General features: G+C 42.1%; 1 long non-coding RNA gene across 1 annotated transcript in view; it reads right to left on the bottom strand.

Moving 5' to 3' along the window:
• The window catches only part of LOC133067199 (uncharacterized), a 127,452-nt gene that overhangs the window by 66,394 nt on the left and 45,628 nt on the right, over positions 1 to 15,430 (bottom strand). The gene's annotated exons all lie outside the window — the stretch shown is intronic.

Here is a 15,430-nt window from a genome sequence, read left to right as displayed (position 1 = left end):
AGTAGATACTGCCAATTGGTCTTCAAACCTTAGCCATTTCCAAAGAGAGAACAATTGATAATGGAAGTGCAGATTCAGAAGAAATTCTAAAATCCAGTGTGTACATTCCCTGGTTTCTAGCTAACTTCTACTCCCATTGACTCCAATGGGTACAAAGCTCTTAATAAAGAAGGCACATCCCCTTTTTCTGTACCCCCTTCACTAACCTAAATTGCTGAAAGCAGGCATGGAATGACCATGGGGTAGGGACTCTGACTTTCAACTTACAATCTCCCTAAATTTCCTGGCTCCAAGTTGGCCAAGAATGGCAGCAGTTTGGAACATGCTTCCCAAAGGCAAAAACCTGAGTTGGGCTATGGGTTACCTACTAGCAAGATTTAGCTTCTATGAACTAGTTTCCTTAATCTGAAATTGGCAATTGTCATATAAAGGCCGGAGAAGGCAATGGCAACCCACTCCAGTACTCTTGCCTGGAAAATCCCATGGATGGAGGAGCCTGGTAGGCTGCAGTCCATGGGGTTGCTAAGAGTCGGACATGGAAGCTTCTGGGAAGATGGCGGAGGAGTAGGACGGGGAGACCACTTTCTCTCCTACAAACTCATCAAAAGAATAACTGAACGCAGAGCAAACTTCACAAAACAACTTCTGATCACTAGCTGAGGTCATCAGGCGCCCAGAAAAGCAGCCCATTGTCTTCGAAAGGAGGTAGGACAAAATATAAAGGATAAAAAGTGAGACAAAAGAGCTAAGGACGGAGATCTGTCCCAGGAAGGGAGTCTCAATAGAGGACGTTTCCAGACACCGGGAAACCCTCCCACTGGCGGGCCTGGGGGAAGTGTTTGAATCTCGGAGGGCAACCTGACTGGGAGGGAAACAATAAATAAAACCCACAGATTAGAGCCTAAAAGCAACTCCCAGCAGAAAAGTACCCCAGACACCCGCACCCACCACCAGCAAGTGGGGGCGGAATGGAGAGGAGCAGGCGGCATTGCTTGGGGTGGGGTCGGGCGTGAGTGCCCTGAGGACAATCGTAGGGAGCTTTTGTGAGTTGCCAACTTGAACTGTGGGAGAGCAAAAGAGAGAGAGAAAATTAACCGGCCCGAACACGCTGCTGGCCATTCGCAGAACAAAGGGACCGAGAAAGTCCAGAGAAGAGCTGGCAGGCTGCGGACCGGCCCAGCCCCGCCGGAGGCAGGAGGCAGGGGGGAGGGGAAAGGGGCAGGCTCGACCCCAAGGACTGCATCCCCTGCCACACTGCAAACAGGCCTCCAGTTTCTAATCAAAGACCTCCTGAGATTCTGGATTGTCGACATCCGCCGGGAGGGTCGCGGCGAGACACAGGGTACAGGCACCCGACCGGCGCGGGCGGGGACTCGGGCTGGGGACGCGGAGGGCAGAAGGTGCACGCACCCAACTGGCGCCCGCGGAAACTGAGACTGGGACCACGGAAGGGAGTGGGCGCGCCGCACCCGGGGAGAGTGCGCCCGTCAAGCCCCTGGCTGCCTGGACCGCTCTGACGGGGAAGGCACAAAGAGCAGGCTCAGCTTTTTGTTCCGCGCTTTTGTGGAACACCCGAGGGCTGGAGCCGCGCGCAGCGGGGGGCGCGCTCCATATGGAGCAGCCCAGAGCCTGAGCAGCACATGGAGAAAGCAGCGCCAGCCCCTCCCGGCAATGCCAGCCCCTCCCCGCAGCGCGACGGAACTAGCTACCTGAGTAAGAGTCCACCTCCACCCGCCTGTATCAGGGCGGAAATGAGGCCCTGAAGAGACCGGCAAACAGAAGCCAAATAAACAAAGGGAACCGCTTCAGAAGGGACCGGTGCAACAGATTAAAATCCCTGTAAAAAACACCGACTACAGCGGAAGGGGCCTGTAGATACTGAGAAGTGTAAGCTGGCACGAGGAGCTATCTGAAACAGCCGAACCCACACTGACCGCAACAGCTCCAGAGAAATTCCTAGATATATTCTTACTTTTTTTCTTTTTTTTTTTTTAGTAAGAAAAAAAATTTTTTTTTCTTTTTTATCTTTTTCTCTTTTATTTTCCTTTAAAATTCCCTATTACTCCCAAATGACTCCTTAACTTTCATTTTCATAGATTTTTACGATTTTTTTAATTAGGAAAAAAAAATTTTTCTTTCTTTTTTTTTTCCTTCTTTTTTTTTTTTCCCCTTTTCTCTTCTATTTTCTATTTTTCTTTTTCCCTTATTTCTTTTAAAGTCCTCTGGTACTCCTCTACTACTCCTTAATTTTCATTTTCAATACACTATAACCTTACAAAAAAAAAGAGAGAGAGAAGCTCTTTTCCAGACACAGCAATCTAAACAAGATGAAAAGGCAAAGAAATACCCAACAGGTAAAGGAACATGAAAAATGCCCACCAAGTCAAACAAAAGAGGAGGAGATAGGGAATCTACCTGAAAAAGAATTTAAATAATGATAATAAAAATGATCCAAAATCTTGAAAACAAAATGGAGTTACAGATAAATAGCCTGGAGACAAAGATTGAAAAGATGCAAGAAATGTTTAATAAAGACCTAGAAGAAATAAAAAAGAGTCAATTAAAAATAAATAATGCAATGAATGAGATCAAAAACACTCTGGAGGGAACCAAGAGTAGAATAACAGAGACAGAAGATAGGATAAGTGAGGTAGAAGATAAAATGGTGGAAATAAATGAAGCAGAGAGGAAAAAAGGATCAAAAGAAATGAGGACAACCTCAGGGACCTCTGGGACAATGTGAAATGCCCCAACATTCGAATCATAGGAGTCCCAGAAGAAGAAGACAAAAAGAAAGGCCATGAGAAAATACTCGAGGAGATAATAGCTGAAAACTTCCCTAAAATGGGGAAGGAAATAGCCACCCAAGTCCAAGAAACCCAGAGAGTCCCAAACAGGATAAACCCAAGGCGAAACACCCCAAGACACATATTAATCAAATTAACAAAGATCAAACACAAAGAACAAATACTAAAAGCAGCAAGGGAGAAACAACAAATAACACACAAAGGGATTCCCATAAGGATAACAGCTGATCTATCAATAGAAACCCTCCAGGCCAGAAGGGAATGGCAGGACATACTGAAAGTAATGAAAAAGAATAACCTACAACCTAGATTACTGTACCCAGCAAGGATCTCATTCAGATATGAAGGAGAATTCAAAAGCTTTACAGACAAGCAAAAGCTGAGAGAATTCAGCACCACCAAACCAGCTCTTCAACAAATGCTAAAGGATCTTCTCTAGACAGGAAACACAGAAAGGTTGTATAAACGTGAACCCAAAACAACAAAGTAAATGGCAACGGGACCACACCTATCAATAATTACTTTAAATGTAAATGGGTTGAATGCCCCAACCAAAAGACAAAGATTGGCTGAATGGATACAAAAACAAGACCCCTATATATGCTGTCTACAAGAGACCCACCTCAAAACAAGAGACACATACAGACTAAAAGTGAAGGGCTGGAAAAAAATATTTCACGCAAATGGAGACCAAAAGAAAGCAGGAGTTGCAATACTCATATCAGATAAAATAGATTTTCAAATAAAGGATGTGAAAAGAGACAAAGAAGGACACTACATAATGATCAAAGGATCAATCCAAGAAGAAGATATAACAATTATAAATATATATGCACCCAACATAGGAGCACCGCAATATGTACGGCAAACGCTAACGAGTATGAAAGAGGAAATTAATAGTAACACAATAATAGTGGGAGACTTTAATACCCCACTCACAACTATGGATAGATCAACTAAACAGAAAATTAACAAGGAAACACAAATCTTAAATGACACAATGGACCAGCTAGACCTAATTGATATCTATAGGACATTTCATCCCAAAACAATCAACTTCACCTTTTTCTCAAATGCACACGGAACCTTCTCCAGAATAGATCACATCCAGGGCCATAAATCTGGTCTTGGAAAATTCAAAAAAATTGAAATCATTCCAGTCACCTTTTCTGACCACAGTGCAGTAAGATTAGATCTCAATTACAGGAAAAAAATTGTTAAAAATTCAAACATATGGAGGCTAAATAACATGCTTCTGAATAACCAACAAATCATAGAAGAAATCAAAAAAGAAATCAAAATATGTATAGAATTGAATGAAAATGAAAACACAACAACCCAAAACCTATGGGACACTGTAAAAGCAGTGCTAAGGGGAAGATTCATAGCATTACAGGCTTACATCAAGAAACAAGAAAAAAGCCAAATAAATAACCTAACTCTACACCTAAAGCAATTAGAGAAGGAAGAAATGAAGAACCCCAGGGTTAGCAGAAGGAAAGAAATCTTAAAAATTAGGGCAAAATAAATGCAAAAGAAACTAAAGAGACAATAGCAAAAATCAACAAAGCTAAAAGCTGGCTTTTTGAAAAAATAAACAAAATTGACAAACCATTAGCAAGACTCATTAAGAAACAAAGAGAGAAGAACCAAATTAACAAAATTAGAAATGAAAATGGAGAGATCACAACAGACAACACTGAAATACAAAGGATCATAAGAGACTACTACCAGCAGCTCTATGCCAATAAAATGGACAACTTGGATGAAATGGACAAATTCTTAGAAAAGTATAACTTTCCAAAACTGAACCAGGAAGAAATACAAGATCTTAACAGACACATCACAAGCAAGGAAATCGAAACTGTCATCAAAAATCTTCCAGCAAACAAAAGCCCAGGACCAGATGGCTTCACAGCTGAATTCTACCAAAAATTTAGAGAAGAGCTAACACCTATCTTACTCAAACTCTTCCAGAAAATTGCAGATGAAGGTAAACTTCCAAACTCATTCTATGAGGCCACCATCACCCTAATTCCAAAACCAGACAAAGATGCCACAAAAAAAAAAAACTACAGGCCAATATCACTGATGAACATAGATGCAAAAATCCTTAACAAAATTCTAGCAAACAGAATCCAACAACATATTAAAAAAAATGATACACCATGACCAAGTGGGCTTTATCCCAGGAATGCAAGGATTCTTTAATATCTGCAAATCAATCAGTGTAATACACCACATTAACAAATTGAAAGATAAAAACCATATGATTATCTCAATAGATGCAGAGAAAGCCTTCGACAAAATTCAACACTCGTTTATGATTAAAATTCTCCAGAAAGCAGGAATAGAAGGAACATACCTCAACATAATAAAAGCTATATATGACAAACCCACAGCAAGCATCACCCTCAATGGTGAAAAACTGAAAGCATTTCCCCTGAAATCAGGAACAAGACAAGGGTGCCCACTCTCACCACTACTATTCAACATAGTGTTGGAAGTTTTGGCCACAGCAATCAGAGCAGAAAAAGAAGTAAAAGGATAAGAAAAGAAGAAGTGAAAAAGGAAAAGAAGAAGTGAAACTCTCGCTGTTTGCAGATGACATGATCCTCTACATAGAAAACCCTAAAGACTCTTCCAGAAAATTACTAGAGCTAATCAATGAATATAGTAAAGTTGCAGGATATAAAATTAACACACATAGCGGCTGTACTAGTTTGCATTCCCACCAACAGTGTAAGAGGGTTCCCTTTTCTCCACACCCTCTCCAGCATTTATTGCTTGTAGACTTTTGGATAGCAGCCATCCTGACTGGCATGTAATGGTACCTCATTGTGGTTTTGATTTGCATTTCTCTAATAATGAGTGATGTTGAGCATCTTTTCATGTGTTTGTTAGCCATCTGTATGTCTTCTTTGGAGAAATGTCTGTTTAGTTCTTTGGCCCATTTTCTGATTGGGTCATTTATTTTTCTGGAATTGAGCTGCAGGAGTTGCTTGTATATTTTTGAGATTAATCCTTTGTCTGTTTCTTCATTTGCTATTATTTTCTCCCAATCTGAGGGCTGTCTTTTCACCTTGCTTATAGTTTCCTTTGTTATGCAAAAGCTTTTAAGTTTCATTAGGTCCCATTTGTTTAGTTTTGCTTTTATTTCCAATATTCTGGAGGTGGGTCATAGAGGATCTTGCTGTGATTTATGTCAGAGAGTGTTTTGCCTATGTTCTCCTCTAGGAGTTTTACAGTTTCTGGTCTTACATTTAGATCTTTAATCCATTTTGAGTTTATTTTTGTGTATGGTGTTAGAAAGTGTTCTAGTTTCATTCTTTTACAAGTGGTTGACCAGTTTTCCCAGCACCACTTGTTAAAGAGGTTGTCTTTTTTCCATTGTATATCCTTGCCTCCTTTGTCAAAGATAAGGTGTCCATAGGTTCATGGATTTATCTCTGGGCTTTCTATTCTGTTCCATTGATCTATATTTCTGTCTTTGTGCCAGTACCATACTGTCTTGATGACTGTGGCTTTGTAGTAGAGTCTGAAGTCAGGCAGGTTGATTCCTCCAGTTCCATTCTTCTTTCTCAAGATTACTTTGGCTATTCGAGGTTTTTTGTATTTCCATACAAATTGTGAAATTATTTGGTCTAGTTCTGTGAAAAATACCGTTGGTAGCTTGATAGGGATTGCATTGAATCTATAGATTGCTTTGGGTAGAATAGCCATTTTGACAATATTGATTCTTCCAATCCATGAACACGGTATGTTTCTCCATCTGTTTGTGTCCTCTTTGATTTCTTTCATCAGTGTTTTATAGTTTTATATGTATAGGTCTTTTGTTTCTTTAGTTAGATATACTCCTAGGTGTTTTATTCTTTTTGTTGCAATGGAAAACAGTGTGGAGATTTCTTAAAAAACTGGAAATAGAACTGCCATATGACCCAGCAATCCCACTTCTGGGCATACACACTGAGGAAACCAGATCTGAAAGAGACACATGCACCCCAATGTTCATTGCAGCACTGTTTATAATAGCCAGGACATGGAAGCAACCTAGATGCCCATCAGCAGGTGAATGGATAAGGAAGCTGTGGTACATATACACCATGGAATATTACTCAGCCGTTAAAAAGAATTCATTTGAACCAGTCCTAATGAGATGGATGAAACTGGAGCCCCTTATACAGAGTGAAGTAAGCCAGAAAGATAAAGAACATTACAGCATACTAACACATATATATGGAATTTAGAAAGATGGTAACGATAACCCTATATGCAAAACAGAAAAAGAGACACAGAAATACAGAACAGACTTTTGAACTCTGTGGGAGAATGTGAGGGTGGGATATTTCAAAAGAACAGCATGTATACTATCTATGGTGAAGCAGATCACCGGCCTGGGTGGGATGCATGAGGCAGGTGCTCGGGCCTGGTGCACTGGGAAGACCCAGAGGAATCAGGTGGAGAGTGAGGTGGGAGGGGGGATCGGGGTGGGGAATGCGTGTAGACCTATGGCTGATTCATATCAATGTATGACAAAACCCACTGAAATGTTGTGAAGTAATTAGCCTCCAACTAATTAAAAAAAAAGAGTCGGACATGACTGAGCTACTTCACTTTCACTTTTCACTTTCATGCATTGGAGAAGGAAATGGCAACCCACTCCAGTGTTCTTGCCTGGAGAATCCCAGGGATGAGGGAGCCTGGTGGGCTGCCGTCTATGGGGTCACACAGAGTCGGACACGACTGAAGCGACTTAGCTGCAGCAGCAGCAGCAGCATATAAAGGCACATGTCCAAGACTTGTCACTAAGAAGATTTATATTAGTTACCTAGTTTATTACAAGTACCACACACTGGATGGTTTAAAACAATCAAAATTTATTCTCTCACAGTTCTGAAGACCAGAAGTCAGAAATCAAGGTGTTGGGAAGAACTGGTTCCTTTTGGGATCTCTGAGGGAGAAACTGTCCCATGCCTCTCTCCTGGCTGCTGGCAATTCTTGGCATTGCACAGCTTGCAGCTAGTTAAACCCAGTCTCTGTCCACATTGTCAGGCCATCCACACAGCCTTTTTCCCTGCATGTTCCTGTGTCCACCCTAACCCTCATCTTACACGAATCACATCTGAAAAGACCCTATTCCCAAATAAGTTCATATTCTGAGGTTCTGGTGGACATGAATGTTAGGAGACACTATTCAACCCAAAGGGATATTCAACAAATAGTAACTATCAGTATCTACTATTTTATCATTTTACTGACTGATGGATGGATGGATGGACCACGTATTCAACAGCTCAGCAAATGGTATTGAATGTCTACTATGTGCCAGGCACAGTGATATATGCTGGCGATACAGCCCCTGCTCTCATGGAGATTACATGTTAAGGGACCAGGAGGGAGGACAACAAATCTATAAATAATCATATAACCTGTCAGACAGTGACAAGAAGAAGAAAAACAACAGTGTATCTAAAAATTCTGACTTTGTCCCCTCCAATCCTGTTTGCGACCTTCTGCTCTGGGACTTTGTTGATGTTATCACATCAGCCCTTCACTGTGTTCTTTGCAAAGGAGGACATGAATTTTCCCAGCTATAAATGAGAAAACCTTTTCCAGATAGCACTTTCCGTTACAGTGGACAAATTAATCATGATTATTCCATAAGCTGGAGACTTGTATAACTGAGGAAATTGTTCCAAATGAAAGAATAGTATGCAGGGTAGGAAGTAAATCAGATTCCACAAGTGATAATAAGACAGAGCAAAATGAGGGCAGTCAGGTATTGGGCTGCATGAATCATTTACTATAAATCCAGATGTTTACGAAATGAAAAACAGGCCAAGTCCATGACCTCGTGAACTGATGGAAGGACTGGTTAAAATATGATGGGAGAATAAATATCATGGAATTTTTTTTTTTAAGTCATGAAAAGACCATTTACCTATCTATCACCTAAAAACATGTAGAAGATTAAAAAAAATATTGAAATTTTTATTTTGATCTGCCATCAAACCACTCAAATTTTTTAGTAACCAAAGTTTCAATTATTATAAATCAGTAGCACAGCATGAGTGGCTTGTTATATCATTGTGGAGAGAAAAACACTTTGTTAAGCTTGTTTCCAAGGAAATGAAACGCTTTTCAGACATGTCATTAACACTCATAAAATTCCCCGGAGCCAAGTAGAGGGCAGATGTTATTTTTCAGAATGGTCATAGACCATCAATAGAAGGAAATCTTAGTTAATTGTTTGAGTATTTATTTGCTTATTTATATTTCAAGAAATCAATTTAAGAAAGAAGACAGAGTGAGCTGTATTATTAAAATACATATCAAACAGGATAAAAGGAACCTACAGTTTTTTAAAATGTGACGTGTACATGGAGAATTAAACTATTGCAAACAGGAGAATTCACCTATTACAAACAGAAGCAAAGCACCAGTGGAGTGGCAACTGTCTGCTCTAGTACATTCATGAAGCAAAGTATTTTGAACCCCCAAAGCCCCTACTGAGTTTGTACTACCCAGAATCCATTTACATGCTAACCCAGAATGTTGCTGATGCAACCAAGATTCCAATTCTTTAACTGCCTCTTCTACACACCACACTCCCATTCATATTTCTAAATCCCACATCTCTGTATTCTCCCTGAATTGTTCTGCTTCATGATTGGAAGTTTGCACCACTATTCTTAGCCTCTTCTCATCACCACCATTTTCTGGGAAACAACATCCCCACCTACCGTGCACCACCACCTAGCACTTCTGTTCTTACTCTTCGCAGTGTATCCACCTGCCTCTAATGTGCTTACCCTGCTTCTAGGCTTGCAAGAGCTTCCCTGACCTACTCAAGAAGGGAAGGAGTCATCTCGAATGCATACACGGCAGCAACAGTCAGGTTTTCATGGCTTTTTTGCTATAGTAGATAGGTCTATAAAAGAGCCTGTGGGGCCCTGAAAGACAATTCTTAATTCTGCAGTGTGTTCGTTCACAGAATCACTCATTAGGTAAATATTTACTGAGCCATGCTTGGTGAGAAATTACCTCGACACACTGGTAGCCTCCAAGTATATGAACACGCAAGCTCTCCCAGGGGTCATGGAACAGAAACGCTCTCAAACTAGGTTTGAATCACAAAGTTCATTAAATGAATTTAAAGCACATAGTGAGAAGCAAGGGTGAAAAGATATGGTGTAAATTATCACACTTAGGCTAGAGTACAAGCAGGTGGGAGAAACCATGCAACTGGAATTCTGGGTTTAGCTTTCCCCAGAAATGTTATTATTGCAAGGACTAGAGTTAGGGATGGGCAAGAGGACACAACAGATGGAGGTGCCTGGGATTAAGGGTACATACTGGCTCTATCACAGCTGTTCTGTCTGGCTATGGCTGTAGTTTGGCAATTAGCCTATTGAGCTGCCAGATTATATTATACTCTTGATAGAAGACACGTGGATCAAAGGGTGTGTGTCTGTGGGTATCTAAATTAAGACTTCATAAATATTCAGTACCTTATGTGTATTTAGTGTATATGAATATCTAGTAGCTACTGGGTCCTTCCACCCTTTTCTATGGTTCACACATATGCTCTGATTAACTTTATTTGTCAAACAGGTTAAGTGTGAGCAGAACTCCATGCCTAACACATATTAATAAGTTTCATTCATTTCATTTGTTTTCTTCTACAGAAAAACTGAACATTCTCAAACAACATTAGGAGCAGCTACTGCATCCCAAGGTCTGGTGGCAGGAAGAAGATGCACTGAGCAGAAAGTAAAGGCAAAGAGTGAGCTCGTGGAGATGTGGGCTGCAAAGGCACAAAGGCAGCCTGTAGGGGTTGCTGTGTGAAGTAAGACTTTAAAGTGACTGGGACCTGTCTGGGGAAGCAGAGGGTTTGGGCCTTCCAGGCAGAAAAATGACTGAGCAAAAGCACTGAAGAGTGACCCCTCCGGCTGCCTGCAGAAAACGAGAGCATCATATGCTAAGCACAGAGCTAATACATGAAAGACGGGGCTGGAGAGATGGGCAAGCAGGGAGGTGTTTGCTCTGCATGAAGGTGGAGCTGGGCGGCCTCACGGAGGAGGTAGGCAGCGTCCTGGCCTGAGGTGCATGGTGGAGGCTCCAGGCATCACAGCTCTGGTGGGGTGGGTAGTGAAAAATCTAACACCTCACAGGTCAGGTGAGTAGGAGGTCGGTGACGTTCAGGGAGGTGGAGGGGCCTTGCTCAGCGGAGGCCCACTTCACCTCCACCTCTCCGCCACAACCAAGCCCTGTGGGCTTTGTTAGAACTGTCTCAAAGTAAATGAAGCGGGTTTCACCTCTTTGCCTTCCAGCAGCTGACGGGTGATCTCACCCAGCGGTGGACAGCGTTCAACACTATGTCATCCCACATTACGATTCCTGTTTGGTTTCTTGGGGAACAGGGGGCAGACTCAGAGTTCAGTTTTGACTTCACAAAGGGGCCCCTTTGCTCCACTCATTATGAATAAATGAGCCCCCTTTCTGGGCCCCGTTTCAACCAGAGCTGATGAGGTTGTATTTATATTTGTGATAAAAGGGAAAACATACTCCAATTTCTTTAAATATCCACCGATAGATTCATAAGGAACTAGTCTAACTCCTAATTCCCGACCTATAACTGGAAGCAGAGGGAAAGTTGTAGAAAAGAAAGAAAATAAATATCTGTGAATTATAAGCTGTGTGCTTCCTAGTTCTTCAAGCCAGCTTAAAGTACAATGGGCTGCTCCTTTTTTCTTGTGTTCATTCACTCAGCAAAATTTCTGAGAGCCCTTAATGTGTAAGCAGCACATGTATTTCATACAGGGATTCACCATCAGGCCAGGGAATGTTTATATGACATGGTTTAAGTTAATTAAATCAGAAGCAGGGTTTTTCCCCCCCCTAAATTAATAAAGCTTAAGCTTCTAGGCCCTTCCCTTGAATAGATACTTTCCAAGACCCTGGGAGGGAACTTAGCAAAGAGTTTACATAGTTGTATGTTTTATGAAATGTGCAAATGTGTGATATTTTAACTGCCATTGGCTTAAGCCCCATTATATATTTCCATTTTGGTTTTCCTTCAGCCACAGTTCCCCTCGAGTTGGGTGGCTTTGGATTGGCTACAGGTATTTTGGGGTTCTGGCTAAGAAGTTAATTTCAGGGTACATTTGTGTTTAGCAGGATGTATGTAAGTGGATCATAGTCATTCACCATGCATAGTTAAGTCACTACTAACCATCCCTATATAGGACCTAATCCGAGGAATGCCCTTCCACCCACTAAGCTGATTTGCCCTGCATCAGGACAACAGTGTAGGCAAAGGTCATATCACCATCTGATGTGTCCTTCTGAACCCCATATCCAAGTATGTGGGTCACAGGAGAAACAAGGTTTGATGTGGAAGGACCATAAATTAGCCTGGCTTGTCCATTCATCAGATGTGTAAAACTTAGTCCTTTGGTTGGGGACGCCAATGTTTTGGTTGAGGAGGAGATATAGAAAGGCCCACAGAATGAATCCCTGGCCAGGTATGCCAGGCCTACCCTAGGAGCACTAGAAAGCCAGGGGCAATGTGGACCTAAGTGAAAGGAAGGGAGGAAGCACTGAATGCAGACAGACAGGAAAAGAATGGCTTTGTCACCTGGGAGAATTGTATGCTTTTGCTAAACAAGGTGACACTATGTAGCTCTATGACACTGTGTAGGTATGTAGGGTTCTCTTTGGTCCTAAGACAGATTCATGACACAAAATCATGCCCAGTAGTTAGAGCCACATGTATACAGAATAATACTCCAGACTGTCAGAACTTACCTTGGTCATCATTTGAATCTGTAGCTTTGACTTATTTATGCAAGTCTTTGGGCTTCCCTTGTGGCTCAGCTGGTAAAGAATCTGCCCGCAATGCGAGAGATCAGGGTTCGATCCCTGGGTTGGGAAGATCCCCTGGAGAAGGGAAAAGCTACCCACTCCAGTATTCTAGCCTAGAGAATTTCATGGACTGTATAGTCCATGGGGTCGCAAAGAGTCAGACATGACTGAGTGACTTTCACTTTTATACAAGTCTTTGTGGTCTTACTTGCTTGGCTCTTAAACCAGAAAAAAGTCTCTGGCCTCAATTCCAGAGAAGTGTTGTCTAAATGCCACAGCTTACTTTCATGAGTGAGTCTCTGAAAGTGTGTCTACAGTATCACTGACAAGGACCCACCTCTGCCTGCCCTGAAGGCACCTATCTTCCTATTCAGGACACAGGAACATGTGGTCTTCTGCTCAGCCCCAGCTGGGAGCTCTCTCCACCAGAAGATAAACTGGGGGCACCAACTGGCAATACCCAGTTTCTAGGCTACTCTGGAAAAGTTAGTCCTTCTGTGCTCCGAGTACCTTGGGTTTCCAGGGCATCACTGGCTGACAGTGCCCCTACTTACCGTGGGAAAATATTACTCATGTAGTTATAATGTATACACTTCAGAGGTCTAAGGGAAACAGGTAATTTAGAAGTTTTCATAGTCATAAGTGTGAAGTAGAGTCTAGGAGACTCAAGACATAAAAAGCATAAAGTCATCACAGTATCTGTAGATTATTGTCCTAGATGGATCACAATGCTTCATGAAGTCTCTGCCATGTCCCAACATCACAGTATCTGTAGATTATTGTCCTAGATGGATCACAGTGCTTCATGAAGTCTCTGCCATGTCCCAACATCACAGTATCTGTAGATTATTGTCCTAGATGGATCACGATGCTTCATGAAGTTTCTACCATGTCTTAAGCTGATGGACAGCACTACCGCACACAGTGCTTTACATTAGATCAGCGTCATCTAGGGGAGGGATACTTTGGGCAGAAAGCCCGATTTGAGTAGTTTAAACTATAAGGAACTAATCATTTCACAAAACAAGAAATCAAAGATGGGGTGACTCTAGAACTGGTTAATTCAGCAGCTCAGTAATTTTTTCCACTCTACCATCCTCCGTGTGCGGTGTGACCTTCCAGCTCAGCTCCCCCTCATGGTGCCAAGATGCACTGCAGTTTCAGATAATAACATGTCAAAGGCCTTGTCTGGCAGGTAGAAAGGGCCTGCCTGCTTCCTCTTCACACATGTGGCTTTTTTAAAAGTCATGTTTCTGAATCTGTGAGTTACATACAGTAAAATTCATCATCCTTAAGTGATGAGTGTGACAAATGTATAGAGTCATGTAGCAATCAGGGTGTAGAACATTTTTGTTATGCCAAAAAGTTCCCTCCTGTCTGACTGTAGTCAGTAGCCTCCTTCCACCTCAGCACCTGGCAACCACTAATCTGAATATAGTCCCTATAATTTGTTTTTGCAAGGATGTCAGATCAATGGAAACAAACATTAAGGTAGCCATTTGTACTCAGCTTCTTTCACTAAATGCAATGCATTTCTGTCTTGTTGCATATCTCAGTAGTTTGTTCTGTTTTATTGCTGAGTGCTGCTCCATTGTGTAGATATACCATAATTTGTTTATGCATTCAGCAGTTAATGGACATTTGAGCAGTTACTAGTTTTATCTACAATGAATAAAGCTGCTATAAACATTCATAGACAGGTCTTTGTGTGCATGTATGTTTTCATTTTCCTTGAGTACCTTCTTAGGAGTGGGATTGCTAAGTTGGAAAGTTAACACACATTGCTTTTTAAGAGCAAGGAGACTTCTCACAGAAGTTCCTCTGTGTTTATGGTGATAATTGGGTCCCATGTCCCTGCCTAACCAACCTTGGGCAGAAGGAGTAGACAGAAATTAATCAAAATCCATTTTCACGGCTACAGCTTGTGGTTGTACTTAGCCATTCAGTCATGTCTGACTCTTTGTGACCCCATGGACTACAGCCCACCAGGCTCCTCTGTCCATGATCCAGATTCTCCAGGTAAAAATACTGGAGTAGGTTGCCATTTCCTCTTTCAGAGGATTGTCCCAATCCAGGGACCAAACCTGCATCTCCTGCGGCTCCTGCATTGCAGGCAGATTCTTTACCACTGAGCCACCAGGGAAGCCCCTCATAGCTACAGAGAAGGACAATCTCCCCTGATCATACAACTTCCTATGGAAACAAAATCCAGGCTCTTCCAGCAGAAAAGAAGAAAAAAATAGGTTTAGGCCAGTGCCCAATAGAGACCCACCCAGCAACCACCCTAACCCTGGACTTCTTATATTGGATAATTAATTCCTCACCTTGAAAGCCACTTAAATCAGATTTTCTGCTGAAAGCACCCTAAATGACCCACGTGTGGCTGCCTGTAGCAGTTTTACTCATGAGAGGGGACTGTGTCATGGCTTTTACCCCACAACAAGGGGGTCCTGACTACAGCTGATTGGACCACAGGCTGGCCAACGGTCCACGAGGGGCTCACTGAAGTGTTCCCCTCTAGATCTGGGAGAACCAATCACATAGTTTCTGGGAGAGTCTGAGCTCGAGACAGTGGGAGAGAGACAGTAAGTAGAAGAAGCATGGCTGCAGAATCAGGAGACAGATACCGAGGACTCAAGCAGAAGGGAAGAGGGAAGGAGAGTAGAAGAAAGTCTTGTCACAGCGAAACAGTGGTCAGAGGGATGACAGAAGCAGTGCAGAGGTCAACAGAGCCATCTGTAGGATTCTGTCATCAG

This window comes from Dama dama, chromosome 12, assembly GCF_033118175.1.
Source record: "Dama dama isolate Ldn47 chromosome 12, ASM3311817v1, whole genome shotgun sequence".
NCBI lineage: Eukaryota > Metazoa > Chordata > Mammalia > Artiodactyla > Cervidae > Dama > Dama dama.
The sequence above is the reverse complement of the archived record's forward strand: the minus strand, read 5'-3'. Positions and strand labels throughout refer to the sequence as shown.